This window comes from Oncorhynchus gorbuscha, linkage group LG06 (genome assembly GCF_021184085.1).
Source record: "Oncorhynchus gorbuscha isolate QuinsamMale2020 ecotype Even-year linkage group LG06, OgorEven_v1.0, whole genome shotgun sequence".
NCBI classification, from domain to species: Eukaryota; Metazoa; Chordata; class Actinopteri; order Salmoniformes; family Salmonidae; genus Oncorhynchus; species Oncorhynchus gorbuscha.
Genome location: NC_060178.1, coordinates 106,791,222 through 106,813,294, shown reverse-complemented (window position 1 = coordinate 106,813,294; position 22,073 = coordinate 106,791,222). Strand labels below are relative to the sequence as shown.

The following is a 22,073-nucleotide window of genomic DNA, read 5'->3' as shown; positions in this document are numbered from 1 at the left end:
AGAGATTTAGAAGAGTTGTCTACAGCACTACAGCATGAGACCAGGGTAGAGATTTAGAAGAGTTGTCTACAGCACTACAATATGAGACCAGAGTAGAGATTTAGAAGAGTTGTCTACAGGACTACAATATGAGACCAGAGTAGAGATTTAGAAGAGTTGTCTACAGCACTACAGCATGAGACCAGGGTAGAGATTTAGAAGAGTTGTCTACAGCACTACAATATGAGACCAGAGTAGAGATTTAGAAGAGTTGTCTACAGCACTACAATATGAGACCAGGGTAGAGATTTAGAAGAGTTGTCTACAGCACTACAATATGAGACCAGAGTAGAGATTTAGAAGAGTTGTCTACAGCACTACAATATGAGACCAGAGTAGAGATTTAGAAGAGTTGTCTACAGCACTACAGCATGAGACCAGGGTAGAGATTTAGAAGAGTTGTCTACAGCACTACAATATGAGACCAGAGTAGAGATTTAGAAGAGTTGTCTACAGGACTACAATATGAGACCAGAGTAGAGATTTAGAAGAGTTGTCTACAGCACTACAGCATGAGACCAGGGTAGAGATTTAGAAGAGTTGTCTACAGCACTACAATATGAGACCAGAGTAGAGATTTAGAAGAGTTGTCTACAGGACTACAATATGAGACCAGAGTAGAGATTTAGAAGAGTTGTCTACAGCACTACAATATGAGACCAGGGTAGAGATTTAGAAGAGTTGTCTACAGCACTACCGCATGAGACCAGGGTAGAGATTTAGAAGAGTTGTCTACAGCACTACAATATGAGACCAGAGTAGAGATTTAGAAGAGTTGTCTACAGCACTACCGCATGAGACCAGGGTAGAGATTTAGAAGAGTTGTCTACAGCACTACAGCATGAGACCAGGGTAGAGATTTAGAAGAGTTGTCTACAGCACTACAGCATGAGACCAGGGTAGAGATTTAGAAGAGTTGTCTACAGCACTACAGCATGAGACCAGGGTAGAGATTTAGAAGAGTTGTCTACAGCACTACAGCATGAGACCAGGGTAGAGATTTAGAAGAGTTGTCTACAGCACTACAATATGAGACCAGAGTAGAGATTTAGAAGAGTTGTCTACAGCACTACCGCATGAGACCAGGGTAGAGATTTAGAAGAGTTGTCTACAGCACTACAGCATGAGACCAGGGTAGAGATTTAGAAGAGTTGTCTACAGCACTACAGCATGAGACCAGGGTAGAGATTTAGAAGAGTTGTCTACAGCACTACAGCATGAGACCAGGGTAGAGATTTAGAAGAGTTGTCTACAGCACTACAGCATGAGACCAGGGTAGAGATTTAGAAGAGTTGTCTACAGCACTACAATATGAGACCAGAGTAGAGATTTAGAAGAGTTGTCTACAGCACTACCGCATGAGACCAGGGTAGAGATTTAGAAGAGTTGTCTACAGCACTACAGCATGAGACCAGGGTAGAGATTTAGAAGAGTTGTCTACAGCACTACAGCATGAGACCAGGGTAGAGATTTAGAAGAGTTGTCTACAGCACTACAGCATGAGACCAGGGTAGAGATTTAGAAGAGTTGTCTACAGCACTACAATATGAGACCAGGGTAGAGATTTAGAAGAGTTGTCTACAGCACTACAATATGAGACCAGGGTAGAGATTTAGAAGAGTTGTCTACAGCACTACAGCATGAGACCAGAGTAGAGATTTAGAAGAGTTGTCTACAGCACTACAGCATGAGACCAGGGTAGAGATTTAGAAGAGTTGTCTACAGCACTACAGCATGAGACCAGGGTAGAGATTTAGAAGAGTTGTCTACAGCACTACAGCATGAGACCAGGGTAGAGATTTAGAAGAGTTGTCTACAGCACTACATCATGAGACCAGGGTAGAGATTTAGAAGAGTTGTCTACAGCACTACAGCATGAGACCAGGGTAGAGATTTAGAAGAGTTGTCTACAGCACTACATCATGAGACCAGGGTAGAGATTTAGAAGAGTTGTCTACAGCACTACAGCATGAGACCAGGGTAGAGATTTAGAAGAGTTGTCTACAGCACTACAGCATGAGACCAGGGTAGAGATTTAGAAGAGTTGTCTACAGCACTACAATATGAGACCAGGGTAGAGATTTAGAAGAGTTGTCTACAGCACTACAATATGAGACCAGGGTAGAGATTTAGAAGAGTTGTCTACAGCACTACAGCATGAGACCAGAGTAGAGATTTAGAAGAGTTGTCTACAGCACTACAGCATGAGACCAGGGTAGAGATTTAGAAGAGTTGTCTACAGCACTACAGCATGAGACCAGGGTAGAGATTTAGAAGAGTTGTCTACAGCACTACAGCATGAGACCAGGGTAGAGATTTAGAAGAGTTGTCTACAGCACTACATCATGAGACCAGGGTAGAGATTTAGAAGAGTTGTCTACAGCACTACAGCATGAGACCAGGGTAGAGATTTAGAAGAGTTGTCTACAGCACTACATCATGAGACCAGGGTAGAGATTTAGAAGAGTTGTCTACAGCACTACAGTATGAGACCAGGGTAGAGATTTAGAAGAGTTGTCTACAGCACTACAGCATGAGACCAGAGTAGAGATTTAGAAGAGTTGTCTACAGCACTACAGTATGAGACCAGGGTAGAGATTTAGAAGAGTTGTCTACAGCACTACCGCATGAGACCAGGGTAGAGATTTAGAAGAGTTGTCTACAGCACTATAGCATGAGACCAGGGTAGAGATTTAGAAGAGTTGTCTACAGCACTACATCATGAGACCAGGGTAGAGATTTAGAAGAGTTGTCTACAGCACTACAGCATGAGACCAGGGTAGAGATTTAGAAGAGTTGTCTACAGCACTACATCATGAGACCAGGGTAGAGATTTAGAAGAGTTGTCTACAGCACTACAGTATGAGACCAGGGTAGAGATTTAGAAGAGTTGTCTACAGCACTACAGCATGAGACCAGAGTAGAGATTTAGAAGAGTTGTCTACAGCACTACAGTATGAGACCAGGGTAGAGATTTAGAAGAGTTGTCTACAGCACTACCGCATGAGACCAGGGTAGAGATTTAGAAGAGTTGTCTACAGCACTACATCATGAGACCAGGGTAGAGATTTAGAAGAGTTGTCTACAGCACTACATCATGAGACCAGGGTAGAGATTTAGAAGAGTTGTCTACAGCACTACAGTATGAGACCAGGGTAGAGATTTAGAAGAGTTGTCTACAGCACTACCGCATGAGACCAGAGTAGAGATTTAGAAGAGTTGTCTACAGCACTACAATATGAGACCAGGGTAGAGATTTTCTGTGGAACTAGAATTAGAATTAAAGGTGTCACATGGCATCAGAGACCCATAACTGCTAAATCCTACAGATGTTATAATATATTGAGATGACATTTTAAGAGACAACTCTAAAACTTTATTGCATTTTTCAATTCAATAAGCTATTATGACTCTTCTATATCCATTATCCACACCGAATCTTCGATAATCTGAAGTAGCCTCAGTCACTTTCAGTAAGTACAGGTCCTTCACACAATGTCAACACATTCTTCATACAATAACCTATTACAGTTTACAGTATCTATGCCCACACAACACGTTCTTCATACAATAACCTATTACAGCTTACAGTATCTATGCCCACACAACACGTTCTTCATACAATAACCTATTACAGCTTACAGTATCTATGCCCACACAACACGTTCTTCATACAATAACCTATTACAGTTTACAGTATCTATGCCCACACAACACGTTCTTCATACAATAACCTATTACAGCTTACAGTATCTATGCCCACACAACACGTTCTTCATACAATAACCTATTACAGTTTACAGTATCTATGCCCACACAACACGTTCTTCATACAATAACCTATTACAGCTTACAGTATCTATGCCCACACAACACGTTCTTCATACAATAACCTATTACAGCTTACAGTATCTATGCCCACACAACACGTTCTTCATACAATAACCTATTACAGCTTACAGTATCTATGCCCACACAACACGTTCTTCATACAATAACCTATTACAGCTTACAGTATCTATGCCCACACAACACGTTCTTCATACAATAACCTATTACAGCTTACAGTATCTATGCCCACACAACACGTTCTTCATACAATAACCTATTACAGCTTACAGTATCTATGCCCACACAACACGTTCTTCATACAATAACCTATTACAGCTTACAGTATCTATGCCCACACAACACGTTCTTCATACAATAACCTATTACAGCTTACAGTATCTATGCCCACACAACACGTTCTTCATACAATAACCTATTACAGCTTACAGTATCTATGCCCACACAACACGTTCTTCATACAATAACCTATTACAGCTTACAGTATCTATGCCCACACAACACGTTCTTCATACAATAACCTATTACAGTTTACAGTATCTATGCCCACACAACACATTTCATCCTCCACTGAATATTCCTTACGTCTATTTCAGGTCGTTTACAGTTTAGCTGAACTCGGACAAAATCTATTACACAAAATCTGGTGTTCGAGTGTGGCAGTGTGTGTGTCTGGCAGTCATTCTGCAGCCAAACAGAGGACAGGAGAGGGCAGGGGCTGATACCCAATCTGAGACAACTTCTACTCAGGAGTCTTTGTCTCTTGACTTACAATGACACACACGCACGCACGCACGCACACGCACACACACACACACACACACACACACACACACACACACACACACACACACACACACACACACACACACACACACACACACACACACACACACACACACACACACACACACACACACACACACACACACACACACACACACAGAGAGAGAGAGAGAGAAACACACAGACAGAGAGACACACACACATCATTCATGTCTCTTTCATCATTGTCTGTCTGGGACATGTCAGGACTGACTTTGTTTGACTGTGACTTTGAAGAAGTGATTAATGTTTTAGAGAAAACTTGTGTGCAGACAAACAGTAGGTACTTGAAAACACACAGAGATTATTGGACATACTGGCTTCCTAGAGCCATACAAAAATACTACAGCATCACCAACAGGACAATAGCATCACCAACAGGGCAATAGCATCACCAACAGGACAATAGCATCACCAACAGGACAATAGCATCACCAACAGGACAATAGCATCACCAACAGGACAATAGCATCACCAACAGGACAATAGCATCACCAACAGGACAATAGCATCACCAACAGAACAATAGCATAACCAACAGGGCTATAGCATCACCAACAGGACAATAGCATCACCAACAGAACAATAGCATCACCAACAGAACAATAGCATCACCAACAGGACTATAGCATCACCAACAGGGCTACAGCATCACCAACAGGGCTACAGCATCACCAACAGGACAATAGCATCACCAACAGGGCTATAGCATCACCAACAGAAAAATAGCATCACCAACAGGACAATAGCATCACCAACAGGGCTACAGCATCACCAACAGGACAATAGCATCACCTACAGGACAATAGCATCACCAACAGGACAATAGCATCACCAACAGGGCTACAGCATCACCAACAGGGCTACAGAATCACCAACAGGACAATAGCATCACCAACAGGGCTATAGCATCACCAACAGAACAATAGCATCACCAACAGAACAATAGCATCACCAACAGGGCTACAGCATCACCAACAGGGCTACAGAATCACCAACAGGACAATAGCATCACCAACAGGGCTACAGCATCACCAACAGGACTATAGCATCACCAACAGAACAATAGCATCACCAACAGGACAATAGCATCACCAACAGGGCTACAGCATCACCAACAGGACTATAGCATCACCAACAGGGCTACAGCATCACCAACAGGGCTACAGCATCACCAACAGGGCTATAGCATCACCAACAGAACAATAGCATCACCAACAGAACAATAGCATCACCAACAGGGCTATAGCATCACCAACAGGGCTACAGCATCACCAACAGGACAATAGCATCACCAACAGGGCTATAGCATCACCAACAGAACAATAGCATCACCAACAGAACAATAGCATCACCAACAGGACTATAGCATCACCAACAGAACAATAGCATCACCAACAGGGCTACAGCATCACCAACAGGACTATAGCATCACCAACAGAACAATAGCATCACCAACAGGACAATAGCATCACCAACAGGGCTACAGCATCACCAACAGGACTATAGCATCACCAACAGGGCTACAGCATCACCAACAGGGCTACAGCATCACCAACAGGACTATAGCATCACCAACAGAACAATAGCATCACCAACAGGACAATAGCATCACCAACAGGGCTACAGCATCACCAACAGGACTATAGCATCACCAACAGGGCTACAGCATCACCAACAGGACTATAGCATCACCAACAGAACAATAGCATCACCAACAGGACAATAGCATCACCAACAGGGCTACAGCATCACCAACAGGACTATAGCATCACCAACAGGGCTACAGCATCACCAACAGGGCTACAGCATCACCAACAGGGCTATAGCATCACCAACAGGGCTACAGCATCACCAACAGGGCTACAGCATCACCAACATGGCTATAGCATCACCAACAGGGCTACAGCATCACCAACAGGGCTACAGCATCATCAACAGGGCTATAGCATCACCAACAGGGCTAGCTGGTTGAGAGAATGCCAAGAGTGTGCAAAGCTGTCATCAAGGCAAAGGGTGGCAACTTTGAAGAATCTATAATATATTTACACTTTTTTGGTTACTACATTATTCCATATGTGTTATTTCATAGTTTTGATGTTTTCACCATTATTCTACAATGTAGAAAATAGTAAAAAATAAAGAAACATTCTTGAAAGAGTAATTGTGTCCAAACTTTTGACTGGTAGTGTACGCCCACAAACACCTACCCAATGGTCATTATAATCACGAGATATGCAACAAGTTGTGCATGTGATACTGTCAGTGCGCAGAGCTACAGGCACAGACAGGAAACAGAGTTTGTGCCAAAACTTGTACCTAGCTCATGATTACTGTTATTTTCACCAAATAAACGTCAACGCAGTTCTGACACAGAGGCAATTAGCGTTTAATGGCACAATGGGGGCTATAACAGCCATTCTAGACAGGTGATTAATGGAACTACAGGGTTATATCAGCCACTCTAGACCAGGTGATTGAACTACAGGGTTATATCAGCCACTCTAGACCAGGTGATTAATAGAACTACAGGGCTTTATCAGCCACTCTAGACCAGGTGATTAATAGAACTACAGGGCTTTATCAGCCACTCCTTGTATTCCAAGGACCAGGACTAATACAGGACCAGGAGTAATACAGGACCAGGAATAATACAGGACCAGGAGTAATACAGGACCAGGAGTAATACAGGACCAGGAGTAATACAGGACCAGGAGTAATACAGGACCAGGAATAATACAGGACCAGGAGTAATACAGGACCAGGAGTAATACAGGACCAGGAGTAATACAGGACCAGGAGTAATACAGGACCAGCAGTAATACAGGACCAATAATAATACAGGACCAGGACTAATACAGGACCAGGACTAATACAGGACCAGGAGTAATATAGGACCAGGAGTAATACAGGACCAGGAGTAATACAGGACCAGGACTAATACAGGACCAGGACTAATACAGGACCAGGAGTAATACAGGACCAGGACTAATACAGGACCAGGACTAATACAGGACCAGGAGTAATACAGGACCAGGACTAATACAGGACCAAGAGTAATACAGGACCAGGAATAATACAGGACCAGGAGTAATACAGGACCAGGACTAATACAGGACCAGGAGTAATACAGGACCAGGAGTAATACAGGACCAGGACTAATACAGGACCAGGAGTAATACAGGACCAGGAGTAATACAGGACCAGGAATAATACAGGACCAGGAGTAATACAGGACCAGGAGTAATACAGGACCAGGAGTAATACAGGACCAGGAGTAATACAGGACCAGGAATAATACAGGACCAGGAATAATACAGGACCAGGAGTAATACAGGACCAGGAGTAATACAGGACCAGGAGTAATACAGGACCAGCAGTAATACAGGACCAGTAGTAATACAGGACCAGGAGTAATACAGGACCAGGAGTAATACAGGACCAGGAGTAATACAGGACCAGGACTAATACAGGACCAGGAGTAATACAGGACCAGGACTAATACAGGACCAGGAGTAATACAGGACCAGGAGTAATACAGGACCAGGAGTAATACAGGACCAGGAGTAATACAGGACTAATAAACCTAGTGTTACACAGATGCTGCTTGTTGAAAAAGTCTTACTCGTTTTCTCCTCTGGTGAACCTGCATGTTTCTCCCAGATTGTGTATCCTGTGTTCTCAGGTAAACCTGAGAGATACGCCCACCTCGTAATCTGGTAATAAGGAGCAGGTAGCCTAGTGGTTAGAGTGTTGGGCCAGTAACCGAAAGGTTGCTGGATCGAATCCCCCAGCTGACTAGGTAAAAATCTGTTGTTCTGCCCCTGAATAAGACAGTTAACCCACTGTTCTAAATAAGGATTTGTTCTTAACTGACTTGCCTGGTTAAATAAATAAAAACTGCAATGGATACAAGGTTCATTTGATGTTGTTTTGGTGGCTATCAAATATATAAAGAGCATTACACATACCTTAGAGAGTATCACTCTTTTTCAGAGTTTGAATGAACACCTTATAGAAGATTAAGCACAACGTCTAACCATCCTAGATCCCTGGTGAACAGAAAACATACCTCTGATGACATCCGGTGACGTGTCAGTGTTCCGTGACATCTCCCTCATTAAGAAAGAGCACAGACATGTTGTGTGGGGAGGTACATCTTCGTGTGTAAAAGAGGATGCAAAACTATTACATTTGTGTAGCTTAAAAACCTCTTAAGGATCTCTACAGATCGGTGTCCCACCCGGGACGGTTGAGCTAAGGTGCGCTAATGTGATTAGCATAACGTTGTAAGTAACAAGAACATTTCCCAGGACATAGACATGTCTGATATGGACAGAAAGCTACATTCTTGTTAATCTAACGGAATGGTCCAATTTACAGTAGCTATTACAATGAAAACATACCATGCTATTGTTTGAGGAGAGTGCACAGTTATGTATTTGAAAATGTATATATTGACCAATTATGCACACTTGGGCAGACTTGATAGAACATTTTGAACAGAAAGACAATGGTTCATTGGATCAGTCTAAAATATTGCACAAACACTGCTGCTATCTAGTGGCCAAAATTTAAATTGCGCCTGGAGTCCTAAGTCAGTTAATGGCCTTTCTCTTGCATTTCAAAGATGACGGGAAAGAATAAGAAAAAAAACATTTTTTTCTTTGTATTATCTTTTACCAGATCTATTTTTTTTTTTAAGTATTTAAACTTAATTTAACCAGGTAGGCTAGTTGAGAACAAGTTCTCATTTGCAACTGCGACCTGGCCAAGATAAAGCATAGCAGTGTGAACAGACAACACAGAGTTACACATGGAGTAAACAATTAACAAGTCAATAACACAGTAGAAAAAAAGGGGAGTCTATATACATTGTGTGCAAAAGGCATGAGGAGGTAGGCGAATAATTACAATTTTGCAGATTAACACTGGAGTGATAAATGATCAGATGGTCATGTACAGGTAAAGAGATTGGTGTGCAAAAGAGCAGAAAAGTAAATAAATAAAAACAGTATGGGGATGAGGTAGGTAAAAATGGGTGGGCTATTTACCGATAGACCATGTACAGCTGCAGCGATCGGTTAGCTGCTCAGATAACAGATGTTTGAAGTTGGTGAGGGAGATAAAAGTCTCCAACTTCAGCGATTTTTGCAATTCGTTCCAGTCACAGGCAGCAGAGAACTGGAACGAAAGGCGGCCAAATGAGGTGTTGGCTTTAGGGATGATCAGTGAGATACACCTGCTGGAGCGCGTGCTACGGATGGGTGTTGCCATCGTGACCAGTGAACTGAGATAAGGCGGAGCTTTACCTAGTATGGACTTGTAGATGACCTGGAGCCAGTGGGTCTGGCGACGAATATGTAGCGAGGGCCAGCCGACTAGAGCATACAGGTCGCAATGGTGGGTAGTATAAGGTGCTTTAGTGACGGATGGCACTGTGATAAACTGCATCCAGTTTGCTGAGTAGAGTGTTGGAGGCAATTTTGTAGATAGCATGCCCTCCGATTTGACACACTGAACTCTTGTCTGCAAAGTGGTTGGTGAAACAGGCAAGGCATTCATCCGAAAAACCTGAGGCTACTGAGTCTGCCGATAAGGCATGGCCAGCCGTTGAGAAATGCTTGTTGAAGTTTTCGATAATCATGGGTTTATCGGTGGTGACAGCTGGGAGGAGGTGCTCTTGTTCTACATGGACTTCACAGTGTCCCAGAACTTTTTGGAGTTGGAGCTACAGGATGCAAATTTCTGCCTGAAGAAGCTGGCCTTCGCTTTCCTGACTGACTGCGTGTATTGGTTCCTGACTTCCCTGAACAGTTGCATATCGCGGGGACTATTCCATGCTATTGCACTCCACCACCTCCTACATTCATTTCACATTTCCACAAACTTCAAAGTGTTTCCTTTCAAATGGTATAAGAATATGCAAATCCTTGCTTCAGGTCCTAACCTACAGGCAGTTTGATTCGGGTATGACATTTTAGGCAAAAATGGAAAAAAAACTGTCCAATCCTTTCACCCAGAAAATATATCTCTCTGTTGATATCACATACATTATCAAGCATTTCACATATTATTATCCAGATACTGACTGTTAGCACTTACTGGTCTATAGCAGCTTCCAACCAGAATGGGCTTCAGGTGAGGCAGATTAACCTGTAGCCATATTACTTCAACAGTATTTAACATGTGATCCTCTCTAAGTTTTACAGGAATATGGCTCTGAATATAGACCTCAACACCGCCCCCATTGGCACTTCTGTCTTTTCTGTAGATGTTATAACCACGTATTGCTACCACTGTATTATCAAAGGTATTATCTAAGTGAGTTTCAGAAATAGCTTAATTTGGGAAGGGAATCTAAGGCGGCTTAATTTGGGACTCTTGAATAGTAGACCATGTCAGTTGTCAGCCATATTGAGTGTACCCATGACGGTGCAGCCATATTGAGTGTACCCATGTCAGCTGTCAGCCATATTGAGTGTACCCATGTCAGCTGTCAGCCATATTGAGTGTACCCATGTCAGCTGTCAGCCATATTGAGTGTACCCATGTCAGCTGTCAGCCATATTGAGTGTACCCATGTCAGCTGTCAGCCATATTGAGTGTACCCATGTCAGCTGTCAGCCATATTGAGTGTACCCATGACGTTGCAGCCATATTGAGTGTACCCATGACGGTGCAGCCATATTGAGTGTACCCATGACGGTGCAGCCATATTGAGTGTACCCATGTCAGCTGTCAGCCATATTGAGTGTACCCATGTCAGCTGTCAGCCATATTGAGTGTACCCATGTCAGCTGTCAGCCATATTGAGTGTACCCATGACGGTGCAGCCATATTGAGTGTACCCATGACGGTGCAGCCATATTGAGTGTACCCATGACGGTGCAGCCATATTGAGTGTACCCATGACGGTGCAGCCATATTGAGTGTACCCATGACGGTGCAGCCATATTGAGTGTACCCATGACGGTGCAGCCATATTGAGTGTACCCATGACGGTGCAGCCATATTGAGTGTACCCATGATGGTGCAGCCATATTGAGTGTACCCATGACGGTGCAGCCATATTGAGTGTACCCATGCCAGCTGTCAGCCATATTGAGTGTACCCATGACGGTGCAGCCATATTGAGTGTACCCATGTCAGCTGTCAGCCATATTGAGTGTACCCATGTCAGCTGTCAGCCATATTGAGTGTACCCATGTCAGCTGTCAGCCATATTGAGTGTACCCATGACGGTGCAGCCATATTGAGTGTACCCATGACGGTGCAGCCATATTGAGTGTACCCATGACGGTGCAGCCATATTGAGTGTACCCATGACGGTGCAGCCATATTGAGTGTACCCATGCCAGCTGTCAGCCATATTGAGTGTACCCATGACGGTGCAGCCATATTGAGTGTACCCATGTCAGCTGTCAGCCATATTGAGTGTACCCATGTCAGCTGTCAGCCATATTGAGTGTACCCATGTCAGCTGTCAGCCATATTGAGTGTACCCATGTCAGCTGTCAGCCATATTGAGTGTACCCATGTCAGCTGTCAGCCATATTGAGTGTACCCATGTCAGCTGTCAGCCATATTGAGTGTACCCATGTCAGCTGTCAGCCATATTGAGTGTACCCATGTCAGCTGTCAGCCATATTGAGTGTACCCATGCCAGCTGTCAGCCATATTGAGTGTACCCATGTCAGCTGTCAGCCATATTGAGTGTACCCATGTCAGCTGTCAGCCATATTGAGTGTACCCATGTCAGCTGTCAGCCATATTGAGTGTACCCATGTCAGCTGTCAGCCATATTGAGTGTACCCATGTCAGCTGTCAGCCATATTGAGTGTACCCATGTCAGCTGTCAGCCATATTGAGTGTACACATGTCAGCTGTCAGCCATATTGAGTGTACCCATGTCAGCTGTCAGCCATATTGAGTGTACCCATGTCAGCTGTCAGCCATATTGAGTGTACCCATGTCAGCTGTCAGCCATATTGAGTGTACCCATGTCAGCTGTCAGCCATATTGAGTGTACCCATGTCAGCTGTCAGCCATATTGAGTGTACCCATGTCAGCTGTCAGCCATATTGAGTGTACCCATGTCAGCTGTCAGCCATATTGAGTGTACCCATGTCAGCTGTCAGCCATATTGAGTGTACCCATGTCAGCTGTCAGCCATATTGAGTGTACCCATGCCAGCTGTCAGCCATATTGAGTGTACCCATGACGGTACAGCCATATTGAGTGTACCCATGTCAGCTGTCAGCCATATTGAGTGTACACATGTCAGCTGTCAGCCATATTGAGTGTACCCATGTCAGCTGTCAGCCATATTGAGTGTACCCATGTCAGCTGTCAGCCATATTGAGTGTACCCATGTCAGCTGTCAGCCATATTGAGTGTACCCATGTCAGCTGTCAGCCATATTGAGTGTACACATGTCAGCTGTCAGCCATATTGAGTGTACCCATGTCAGCTGTCAGCCATATTGAGTGTACCCATGTCAGCTGTCAGCCATATTGAGTGTACCCATGTCAGCTGTCAGCCATATTGAGTGTACCCATGTCAGCTGTCAGCCATATTGAGTGTACCCATGACGGTGCAGCCATATTGAGTGTACCCATGTCAGCTGTCAGCCATATTGAGTGTACCCATGTCAGCTGTCAGCCATATTGAGTGTACCCATGTCAGCTGTCAGCCATATTGAGTGTACCCATGTCAGCTGTCAGCCATATTGAGTGTACCCATGTCAGCTGTCAGCCATATTGAGTGTACCCATGACGGTGCAGCCATATTGAGTGTACCCATGACGGTGCAGCCATATTGAGTGTACCCATGTCAGCTGTCAGCCATATTGAGTGTACCCATGTCAGCTGTCAGCCATATTGAGTGTACCCATTGCAGCTGTCAGCCATATTGAGTGTACCCATGTCAGCTGTCAGCCATATTGAGTGTACCCATGTCAGCTGTCAGCCATATTGAGTGTACCCATGTCAGCTGTCAGCAATATTGAGTGTACCCATGACGGTGCAGCCATATTGAGTGTACCCATGACGGTGCAGCCATATTGAGTGTACCCATGCCAGCTGTCAGCCATATTGAGTGTACCCATGACGGTGCAGCCATATTGAGTGTACCCATGTCAGCTGTCAGCCATATTGAGTGTACCCATGTCAGCAGTCAGCCATATTGAGTGTACCCATGTCAGCTGTCAGCCATATTGAGTGTACCCATGTCAGCTGTCAGCCATATTGAGTGTACCCATGTCAGCTGTCAGCCATATTGAGTGTACCCATGTCAGCTGTCAGCCATATTGAGTGTACCCATGTCAGCTGTCAGCCATATTGAGTGTACCCATGCCAGCTGTCAGCCATATTGAGTGTACCCATGACGGTACAGCCATATTGAGTGTACCCATGTCAGCTGTCAGCCATATTGAGTGTACACATGTCAGCTGTCAGCCATATTGAGTGTACCCATGTCAGCTGTCAGCCATATTGAGTGTACCCATGTCAGCTGTCAGCCATATTGAGTGTACCCATGTCAGCTGTCAGCCATATTGAGTGTACCCATGTCAGCTGTCAGCCATATTGAGTGTACACATGTCAGCTGTCAGCCATATTGAGTGTACCCATGTCAGCTGTCAGCCATATTGAGTGTACCCATGTCAGCTGTCAGCCATATTGAGTGTACCCATGTCAGCTGTCAGCCATATTGAGTGTACCCATGTCAGCTGTCAGCCATATTGAGTGTACCCATGACGGTGCAGCCATATTGAGTGTACCCATGTCAGCTGTCAGCCATATTGAGTGTACCCATGTCAGCTGTCAGCCATATTGAGTGTACCCATGTCAGCTGTCAGCCATATTGAGTGTACCCATGTCAGCTGTCAGCCATATTGAGTGTACCCATGTCAGCTGTCAGCCATATTGAGTGTACCCATGACGGTGCAGCCATATTGAGTGTACCCATGACTGTGCAGCCATATTGAGTGTACCCATGTCAGCTGTCAGCCATATTGAGTGTACCCATGACGGTGCAGCCATATTGAGTGTACCCATGACGGTGCAGCCATATTGAGTGTACCCATGACGGTGCAGCCATATTGAGTGTACCCATGCCAGCTGTCAGCCATATTGAGTGTACCCATGACGGTGCAGCCATATTGAGTGTACCCATGTCAGCTGTCAGCCATATTGAGTGTACCCATGTCAGCAGTCAGCCATATTGAGTGTACCCATGTCAGCTGTCAGCCATATTGAGTGTACCCATGTCAGCTGTCAGCCATATTGAGTGTACCCATGTCAGCTGTCAGCCATATTGAGTGTACCCATGTCAGCTGTCAGCCATATTGAGTGTACCCATGCCAGCTGTCAGCCATATTGAGTGTACCCATGACGGTACAGCCATATTGAGTGTACCCATGTCAGCTGTCAGCCATATTGAGTGTACACATGTCAGCTGTCAGCCATATTGAGTGTACCCATGTCAGCTGTCAGCCATATTGAGTGTACCCATGTCAGCTGTCAGCCATATTGAGTGTACCCATGTCAGCTGTCAGCCATATTGAGTGTACCCATGTCAGCTGTCAGCCATATTGAGTGTACCCATGTCAGCTGTCAGCCATATTGAGTGTACCCATGTCAGCTGTCAGCCATATTGAGTGTACCCATGTCAGCTGTCAGCCATATTGAGTGTACCCATGTCAGCTGTCAGCCATATTGAGTGTACCCATGACGGTGCAGCCATATTGAGTGTACCCATGTCAGCTGTCAGCCATATTGAGTGTACCCATGTCAGCTGTCAGCCATATTGAGTGTACCCATGTCAGCTGTCAGCCATATTGAGTGTACCCATGTCAGCTGTCAGCCATATTGAGTGTACCCATGTCAGCTGTCAGCCATATTGAGTGTACCCATGACGGTGCAGCCATATTGAGTGTACCCATGACGGTGCAGCCATATTGAGTGTACCCATGTCAGCTGTCAGCCATATTGAGTGTACCCATGTCAGCTGTCAGCCATATTGAGTGTACCCATGTCAGCTGTCAGCCATATTGAGTGTACCCATGTCAGCTGTCAGCCATATTGAGTGTACCCATGTCAGCTGTCAGCCATATTGAGTGTACCCATGTCAGCTGTCAGCCATATTGAGTGTACCCATGTCAGCTGTCAGCCATATTGAGTGTACCCATGTCAGCTGTCAGCCATATTGAGTGTACCCATGACGGTGCAGCCATATTGAGTGTACCCATGTCAGCTGTCAGCCATATTGAGTGTACCCATGTCAGCTGTCAGCCATATTGAGTGTACCCATGTCAGCTGTCAGCCATATTGAGTGTACCCATGTCAGCTGTCAGCCATATTGAGTGTACCCATGTCAGCTGTCAGCCATATTGAGTGTACCCATGACGGTGCAGCCATATTGAGTGTACCCATGACGGTGCAGCCATATTGAGTGTACCCATGACGGTGCAGCCATATTGAGTGTACCCATGACGGTGCAGCCATATTGAGTGTACCCATGATGGTGCAGCCATATTGAGTGTACCCATGACGGTGCAGCCATATTGAGTGTACCCATGCCAGCTGTCAGCCATATTGAGTGTACCCATGACAGTGCAGCCATATTGAGTGTACCCATGTCAGCTGTCAGCCATATTGAGTGTACCCATGTCAGCTGTCAGCCATATTGAGTGTACCCATGTCAACTGTCAGCCATATTGAGTGTACCCATGACGGTGCAGCCATATTGAGTGTACCCATGACGGTGCAGCCATATTGAGTGTACCCATGACGGTGCAGCCATATTGAGTGTACCCATGACGGTGCAGCCATATTGAGTGTACCCATGCCAGCTGTCAGCCATATTGAGTGTACCCATGACGGTGCAGCCATATTGAGTGTACCCATGTCAGCTGTCAGCCATATTGAGTGTACCCATGTCAGCAGTCAGCCATATTGAGTGTACCCATGTCAGCTGTCAGCCATATTGAGTGTACCCATGTCAGCTGTCAGCCATATTGAGTGTACCCATGTCAGCTGTCAGCCATATTGAGTGTACCCATGTCAGCTGTCAGCCATATTGAGTGTACCCATGTCAGCTGTCAGCCATATTGAGTGTACCCATGCCAGCTGTCAGCCATATTGAGTGTACCCATGACGGTACAGCCATATTGAGTGTACCCATGTCAGCTGTCAGCCATATTGAGTGTACACATGTCAGCTGTCAGCCATATTGAGTGTACCCATGTCAGCTGTCAGCCATATTGAGTGTACCCATGTCAGCTGTCAGCCATATTGAGTGTACCCATGTCAGCTGTCAGCCATATTGAGTGTACCCATGACGGTGCAGCCATATTGAGTGTACCCATGACGGTGCAGCCATATTGAGTGTACCCATGTCAGCTGTCAGCCATATTGAGTGTACCCATGTCAGCTGTCAGCCATATTGAGTGTACCCATTGCAGCTGTCAGCCATATTGAGTGTACCCATGACGGTGCAGCCATATTGAGTGTACCCATGACGGTGCAGCCATATTGAGTGTACCCATGACGGTGCAGCCATATTGAGTGTACCCATGACGGTGCAGCCATATTGAGTGTACCCATGACGGTGCAGCCATATTGAGTGTACCCATGCCAGCTGTCAGCCATATTGAGTGTACCCATGACGGTGCAGCCATATTGAGTGTACCCATGTCAGCTGTCAGCCATATTGAGTGTACCCATGTCAGCAGTCAGCCATATTGAGTGTACCCATGTCAGCTGTCAGCCATATTGAGTGTACCCATGTCAGCTGTCAGCCATATTGAGTGTACCCATGTCAGCTGTCAGCCATATTGAGTGTACCCATGTCAGCTGTCAGCCATATTGAGTGTACCCATGTCAGCTGTCAGCCATATTGAGTGTACCCATGCCAGCTGTCAGCCATATTGAGTGTACCCATGACGGTACAGCCATATTGAGTGTACCCATGTCAGCTGTCAGCCATATTGAGTGTACACATGTCAGCTGTCAGCCATATTGAGTGTACCCATGTCAGCTGTCAGCCATATTGAGTGTACCCATGTCAGCTGTCAGCCATATTGAGTGTACCCATGTCAGCTGTCAGCCATATTGAGTGTACCCATGTCAGCTGTCAGCCATATTGAGTGTACACATGTCAGCTGTCAGCCATATTGAGTGTACCCATGTCAGCTGTCAGCCATATTGAGTGTACCCATGTCAGCTGTCAGCCATATTGAGTGTACCCATGTCAGCTGTCAGCCATATTGAGTGTACCCATGTCAGCTGTCAGCCATATTGAGTGTACCCATGACGGTGCAGCCATATTGAGTGTACCCATGTCAGCTGTCAGCCATATTGAGTGTACCCATGTCAGCTGTCAGCCATATTGAGTGTACCCATGTCAGCTGTCAGCCATATTGAGTGTACCCATGTCAGCTGTCAGCCATATTGAGTGTACCCATGTCAGCTGTCAGCCATATTGAGTGTACCCATGTCAGCTGTCAGCCATATTGAGTGTACCCATGTCAGCTGTCAGCCATATTGAGTGTACCCATTGCAGCTGTCAGCCATATTGAGTGTACCCATGTCAGCTGTCAGCCATATTGAGTGTACCCATGTCAGCTGTCAGCCATATTGAGTGTACCCATGTCAGCTGTCAGCCATATTGAGTGTACCCATGACGGTGCAGCCATATTGAGTGTACCCATGACGGTGCAGCCATATTGAGTGTACCCATGACGGTGCAGCCATATTGAGTGTACCCATGACGGTGCAGCCATATTGAGTGTACCAATGCCAGCTGTCAGCCATATTGAGTGTACCCATGACGGTGCAGCCATATTGAGTGTACCCATGTCAGCTGTCAGCCATATTGAGTGTACCCATGTCAGCAGTCAGCCATATTGAGTGTACCCATGTCAGCTGTCAGCCATATTGAGTGTACCCATGTCAGCTGTCAGCCATATTGAGTGTACCCATGTCAGCTGTCAGCCATATTGAGTGTACCCATGTCAGCTGTCAGCCATATTGAGTGTACCCATGTCAGCTGTCAGCCATATTGAGTGTACCCATGCCAGCTGTCAGCCATATTGAGTGTACCCATGACGGTACAGCCATATTGAGTGTACCCATGTCAGCTGTCAGCCATATTGAGTGTACACATGTCAGCTGTCAGCCATATTGAGTGTACCCATGTCAGCTGTCAGCCATATTGAGTGTACCCATGTCAGCTGTCAGCCATATTGAGTGTACCCATGTCAGCTGTCAGCCATATTGAGTGTACCCATGTCAGCTGTCAGCCATATTGAGTGTACACATGTCAGCTGTCAGCCATATTGAGTGTACCCATGTCAGCTGTCAGCCATATTGAGTGTACCCATGTCAGCTGTCAGCCATATTGAGTGTACCCATGTCAGCTGTCAGCCATATTGAGTGTACCCATGTCAGCTGTCAGCCATATTGAGTGTACCCATGACGGTGCAGCCATATTGAGTGTACCCATGTCAGCTGTCAGCCATATTGAGTGTACCCATGTCAGCTGTCAGCCATATTGAGTGTACCCATGTCAGCTGTCAGCCATATTGAGTGTACCCATGTCAGCTGTCAGCCATATTGAGTGTACCCATGTCAGCTGTCAGCCATATTGAGTGTACCCATGACGGTGCAGCCATATTGAGTGTACCCATGACGGTGCAGCCATATTGAGTGTACCCATGTCAGCTGTCAGCCATATTGAGTGTACCCATGTCAGCTGTCAGCCATATTGAGTGTACCCATTGCAGCTGTCAGCCATATTGAGTGTACCCATGTCAGCTGTCAGCCATATTGAGTGTACCCATGTCAGCTGTCAGCCATATTGAGTGTACCCATGTCAGCTGTCAGCCATATTGAGTGTACCCATGTCAGCTGTCAGCCATATTGAGTGTACCCATGTCAGCTGTCAGCCATATTGAGTGTACCCATGTCAGCTGTCAGCCATATTGAGTGTACCCATGTCAGCTGTCAGCCATATTGAGTGTACCCATGTCAGCTGTCAGCCATATTGAGTGTACCCATGACGGTGCAGCCATATTGAGTGTACCCATGTCAGCTGTCAGCCATATTGAGTGTACCCATGTCAGCTGTCAGCCATATTGAGTGTACCCATGACGGTGCAGCCATATTGAGTGTACCCATGACGGTGCAGCCATATTGAGTGTACCCATGTCAGCTGTCAGCCATATTGAGTGTACCCATGTCAGCTGTCAGCCATATTGAGTGTACCCATGTCAGCTGTCAGCCATATTGAGTGTACCCATGTCAGCTGTCAGCCATATTGAGTGTACCCATGTCAGCTGTCAGCCATATTGAGTGTCCCCATGTCAGCTGTCAGCCATATTGAGTGTACCCATGTCAGCTGTCAGCCATATTGAGTGTACCCATGTCAGCTGTCAGCCATATTGAGTGTACCCATGTCAGCTGTCAGCCATATTGAGTGTACCCATGTCAGCTGTCAGCCATATTGAGTGTACCCATGTCAGCTGTCAGCCATATTGAGTGTACCCATGTCAGCTGTCAGCCATATTGAGTGTACCCATGTCAGCTGTCAGCCATATTGAGTGTACCCATGACGGTGCAGCCATATTGAGTGTACCCATGTCAGCTGTCAGCCATATTGAGTGTACCCATGTCAGCTGTCAGCCATATTGAGTGTACCCATGACGGTGCAGCCATATTGAGTGTACCCATGACGGTGCAGCCATATTGAGTGTACCCATGTCAGCTGTCAGCCATATTGAGTGTACCCATGTCAGCTGTCAGCCATATTGAGTGTACCCATGTCAGCTGTCAGCCATATTGAGTGTACCCATGTCAGCTGTCAGCCATATTGAGTGTACCCATGTCAGCTGTCAGCCATATTGAGTGTACCCATGTCAGCTGTCAGCCATATTGAGTGTACCCATGTCAGCTGTCAGCCATATTGAGTGTACCCATGTCAGCTGTCAGCCATATTGAGTGTACCCATGTCAGCTGTCAGCCATATTGAGTGTACCCATGTCAGCTGTCAGCCATATTGAGTGTACCCATGTCAGCTGTCAGCCATATTGAGTGTACCCATGTCAGCTGTCAGCCATATTGAGTGTACCCATAACGGTGCAGCCAAATTGCCCCTCAAATAGTCTGAAGGGCTTTGCCAATTCCAGTAGACTGATTCTATCGATATGTCTGAGATACTTTCATTTAAGAAGTGACTCTTTCCTTACTGTTCCACTCAGCATCTGAGAGAGAGAGAGAGAGAGAGAGAGAGAGAGAGACAGAGACAGAGACAGAGAGAGAGACAGAGAGAGAGAGAGAGAGAGAGAGAGAGAGAGAGAGAGAGAGAGAGAGAGAGAGAGAGAGAGAGAGAGAGAGAGAGAGAGAGAGAGATGTCTACTGTTTGCTGATGATCTGGTGCTTCGGTCCCCAACCAAGGAGGGCCTACAGCAGCACCTAGATCTTCTGCACAGATTCTGCCAAACCTGGGTCCTGACAGTAAATTTCAGTAAGACCAAAGTAATGGTGTTCCAAAAAAGGTCCAGTCGCCAGGACCACAAATACAAATTCCATCTAAACACCGTTACCCTAGAGCACACAAAAAACTATACGTACCGTGGCCTAAACATCAGCGCCACAGGTAACTTCCACAAAGCTGTGAATGATCTGCGAGACAAGGCAAAAAGGGTTTTCTATGCCATCAAAAGGAACATAAAATTTGACATACCAATTAGGATCTGGCTAAAAATACTTGAATCAGTTATAGAACCCATGGCCCTTTATGGTAGTGAGGTCTGGGGTCCGCTCACCAAATTGAGACTCTGCATGCAGATTTCTGCAAAAATATTCTCTGTGTACAACATAGAACACCATATAATGCATGCAGAATCCAGAAAAGAGCTGTTAAATTCTACAACCACCTAAAAGGAAGCGATTCCCAAACCTTCCATAACAAAGCCATCACCTACAGAGAGACGAACCTGGAGAAGAGTCCCCTAAGCAAGCTGGTCCTGGGGCTCTGTTCAGAAACACAAACAGACCCCACAGACCCGCAGGACAGCAGCACAATTAGACCCAAACAAGAGAAAACACATTGGAAAAAATGTACAAAAAAACTGAGAAAACTAGAAGGCTATGTGGCCACAGTACCTGACCACTGTGACTGACCAAACTTAAGGAAAGCTTTGGCTATGTACAGACTCAGTGAGCATAGCCTTGCTATTGAGAAAGGCCGCCGTAGGCAAACCTGGCTCTCAAGAGGAGACAGGCTGTGTGCACACTGCCCACAAAATGAGATGAGATGAGAGAGAGAGAGAGAGAGAGAGAGAGAGAGAGAGAGAG

General features: G+C 45.6%; 1 protein-coding gene across 1 annotated transcript in view; it reads right to left on the bottom strand.

Moving 5' to 3' along the window:
* Positions 1 to 22,073, bottom strand: part of LOC124038791 (putative thiamine transporter SLC35F3) — a 97,756-nt gene that overhangs the window by 16,340 nt on the left and 59,343 nt on the right. The gene's annotated exons all lie outside the window — the stretch shown is intronic.